Source organism: Fundulus heteroclitus, unplaced genomic scaffold, assembly GCF_011125445.2.
Source record: "Fundulus heteroclitus isolate FHET01 unplaced genomic scaffold, MU-UCD_Fhet_4.1 scaffold_80, whole genome shotgun sequence".
Lineage (NCBI taxonomy): Eukaryota > Metazoa > Chordata > Actinopteri > Cyprinodontiformes > Fundulidae > Fundulus > Fundulus heteroclitus.
Genome location: NW_023397252.1, coordinates 1,367,985 through 1,372,647, shown reverse-complemented (window position 1 = coordinate 1,372,647; position 4,663 = coordinate 1,367,985).

Here is a 4,663-nt window from a genome sequence, read left to right as displayed (position 1 = left end):
TAATTTAATTAAGTTTATCAGCCAGTTCATCACTGTATAAGAAATAGTTGTTAATAACCTGGTTAAATAACGGGTAATCAATTCTTAAAAAGCTATTTTTATTTTTTTCTACATTGGTCTGCCTCAAATGGTGTATTTCTGCGTTTCACCTCTGGAGGGCAGTGTTATTCAGGTTACTGGGTTTCCCCATCTAAAAGATGTCTTTGCTGTTTGTTTATATTTTCTGTCAGTAGCAGATTTTTTAATATCTACCTTTATTTTAATAAAACACCAATTACACAAACAGTCTATTATTGGTATTTATTTTCATGTGCAACCCAGAGATTTCTGTCTCAATAGTAAATGAACCACCCACTCAATTTTGAAAAACCTTAAATAATAAAATTAATTTTATCATCTTGGTTTATTAGAACTAAGGGTCACAAATCATGTCACAAATATTTAAACTTAACACCAAACAAGCGCAGGGCAAGTACCTTATAATTAATTAATTTCTCTATAGTGGCCACCCAAAGAGAAATTAAACTTCTGACGATAAATGTTGACCGTTTTCTACATAAAAGTAATTAGACACTTATGATATTAGGATTTCCACAATTTTACTTCTGTGGTTGCTGTTATTACTATATTATTATGGTGAAACTGAATCTTTCAGGTGTCTTGCTTCAGTTAAATAGTTTATTTGTATCACCCACTTTGCAACTAATGTCAACCAAATGCAGAAGAAAAGATAAAGATTGTATTACTTTTAGAGGGTGCATATATGTTTATTTTAATTTAATTTTGATCAAAGAACTGACTGCATAATTCCCACCTGATGTTACAGCCACAAGTACAGTTTTATTTCATTTAGCTCCTATGTGACTAGATAGGAGCAGATATTTAGATTTGATGACTTGATGGAAGGAAAACCTGAATCAGTTGGATAAGAATGTCTGTTAACATCAATTTTCAAGTCTGGCCACAGATTCTTATTTGAACAAAAAGTCTGTGCATTGACTGGGCCATTCTACCCCAATTCTAACCTATTTCATTGTAGCTGTGGCAGATATTTAGAGTCGATGACTTGGAGGAAGGAGAACCTCTGCTTCAGTCTAATCTTTTTCGTAGCCACCAACAGATTTTCTAACAGGAATGCTCTAGATTTAGCTGTAACTTAGCTCCATAAATATTTTGATCAACTCTGACCAGCTTTCCTGTCCCTCTTGAAAAAAAGCAAACCCACAGCATGATGCTGCCATCTCTATGTTTCACCCTGTGGATGTTATAATTGGGTTGATATGCAGTGTCAGTTTTTCTTCACACACATTGATTTGCACATTGGCCAAAAAAATGTTTTGGTCTCACATGACCCATATCTTTTTGCACGCATTTCTTGTGTTTTCTACATAGTGCAAAGTGGACTTCTTAGGACTTTCTTTTAATAGTGACTTATTTTTGTTGCTTCCATGTCTGGGAGCAACACCGTGCTTCCAGACATGCTGGCTCTGAAGCTCCACAACTTGGATTATCCACACCTCTCTGCTCATGGATCAGTGACTTCATCACCAACAGGTGGTGAAGATAGGGAACATCTGCTCCACTGATCCTTCACACAGGAACACCACAGGGTCGTGTCCTCAGCCCTGCTCTCTTCACCCTTTTCACCCAGGACTGTTCTGCTGTTCACCCTACAAACAGTGGTGAGGTTTGTGGACGACATCACTGTAGTGGGTCTCATCTCTAACAATGATAAGTCCCACTACAGGGATGAGGTCAGCAATCTGACACAGTGGTGCTCCAGGAACAATCTAGTCCTGAACACCAGTAAGACCAAGGAGGTAATAATAGACTACAGGAGATCCAGGAGGACTGAACACGCTCCTCTCTATATACAGGAGGAGGTGGTGGAGCGTGTGGACATCATCAGGTTCCTGGGCATTCACATCTCTGACTTCTCCTGTACTTTGAAAACCTCCCACCTGGTGAAGAAGAGCCAACGAAGGCTCTTCTTCCTCAGGAAACTGAAATTTCATTCCATTAAACTGCTAAATAACTTCTATAGAGAAAAAAGGGGGCATCTACATGCTCCCCTTAGCTCAGATCATAAAAAACAACAACATCAGCTACCATAACTATGCAGACGACACACAGCTCTACATCACCATGTCACCAGGTGACTATGAACCAGTTCAGGCACTAAATAAATGTTTAGAAGAAATCAATGCCTGGATGTGCCAAAATTTTCTTCAATTGAATAAAAACAAAACAGAAGTAATAATATTTGGACCAATAGAGGAGAGATCAAAAGTTAGCACACAGCTTCAGTCACTTCAGCTAAAAACCACTGATCAGGTCCGAAATCTTGGAGTAGTAATGGACTCAGACCTGAACCTCCAAAAGCATCTAAAGACAATTACAAGGTTGGCTTTCTATCACCTGAAGAACATTTCCAGGATTAAAGGAATAATGTTTCAGCAGGGTCTGGAAAAACTAATCCATGCATTAATTTTTAGTCAAATTGATTACTGCAACGGTGTTTTCATAGGTCTGCCTAAAAGGTGGATCTGACAGCTGCAGCTGATCCAGAACGCTGCTGCCCACGTCTTCACTAAGACTAAGAAAGTAGAGCACATAACCCCAGTTCTAAAGTCCTCACTAAGACCAAGAAAGTAGAGCATATAATCCCAGTTCTGAAGTCCTTCCATTGGCTCCCTGGATCTGAGAGAATAGACTTTAAAATACTTCTGTTAGTCTATAAATCCCTGAATGGCTTAGCACCTAAATACATCACAGACTTGTTATCAGGGCATCAACCCTCCAGACCACTAAGGTCTTCTGGCTCCAGCCTACTCTGCATACCTAGAACCAGAACCAGACATGGAGAAGCAGCATTTAGTTCCTATGCTCCACTGATCTGGAACAAACTCCCTGAAAACTGTAAAAGTGCTGAAAGCCTGAGTTCCTTTAAATAATTAGTTTACTTTGTATTACAACTGTTTTTACTTGTTTGCCTTTAATTTTTATTTTCCCATGTTCTATTTTGTTTCTGCATTTTATTCCTATTTGCCTTTATTCTGTTTTATTTTCCAATATTTTAATCATGTAAAATATTGGAAATATTTACATGATTGAATATTTAATCATGTAAATATTACATGATTAAATATGTAATATTTAATCATTTCAGTACAGTCTCTGTACTGAAATGTGCTATATAAATAAATTTGCCTTGCCTTGCCTTGCCTTACCATAGAGAATGCCTTGTGTCTCAGCATAACCGTATGGTGAAGGAGAATAAAGCCCCTCTCCTGCCAGGTAAATGCTTGAAAAGGATTAAATCCAAGACAAATCAACTTAGAAACAGTTTATTTCTAAGAGCTGTGAGGGCTATTGCCTCTGATTGGAGAATGTTGTTCTATATTTGTTTACGCTGCAGCCACATAAACAGTCGAGCGTAGCAGTAGTTAAAAGTCCAAAAACACTACATGACTGTAACTCCAACAGGCGCTCGCGGTCAAGTACTGATCGGCTGAGTAGATGAGAGGTTTCTAGCGAGTTTGCCGGCATTTTTTATGAAAAATGTCGAGAGTTGGTTGGAGCTGTACATGCAGCGGCAGTGTGGTCTCCATTTTTGTTTCTCACTATTTTTTATAATTTTCTTCTACTATTTTCTACAGTATGATAGCAGAGGGCAGCCTAGCTTCAACCAAATATGTTACATTAAATTTCCTAAAGATCTGGTTCATTAGAAATTGTGTCAAACTGTAAGAAATCTCTATGTGAGGAGAAATGTATTTACTTTATGCTTATATGGCTTCTTCACAATATATCATCTAGGTCTAACATCTGGCTGTGCAACCATTCATATTTGCCGTAAATCTTTTTAGGATACATAATCAACCAAATATAGCAAAAATCAGATTTATTTTAGTATTCTATACACCTGAGGTGTCCAAAGGCAGAACTCAAGTGCCAATGTGTTGCTCATTTTATATGTTTTCTTGCTTCAACACACCCAAACCAGATGAAGGGTGCATTAAATGGCCTCCGCAGAGCTTGATGACATCCGTCCGTCCGTCCGTTGTCTTCCGCTTATCCGAGGTCGGGTCGCAGAGGTAGCAGCTTCAGTAGGGAGGCCCAGAGGTCCCTCTCCCCAGCCCAAGGCGTTCCCAGGCCAGCAGAGAGACATAGTTCCTCCAGCATGCTTGATGACATGCATAGCTAAAACACTATTGCACTTAAAAAAGTGGGAATACACCCGACTCCCCTTTGAAATGAGATTCCCATCAGGGACGAAGTTTGCACGCCTCCAAACTGCACCAAGTCTCAGCCAGCTATTTGCTAGGGGACTGAGGGAGTGTGAGAGTTTTGAACGCTGTTGATTAATATAAAATGTGCCTGTCAGGATGTGAAAGAAAAGCTGTGGTAATATATTGATGAGTTGGTAGAGAGAGGAAGAGGATAATAGTATAACATGTAATGTAGAACAAACAACTTAGTCCTCAGAACTTTGGTTTGACCAGATGTTATTGGAAAATTATCCTAAAGTCACTACGGCCTGACACTACTTCGGAAATGTGAGCACTGAAGACAAGAGAGTGGCTGCTCCATGGTCCTGCTGATTGCCAAGGCCAATTGCTTGCGTTTTGTGGTGCACATAATGAATGTCCGGGATATGATT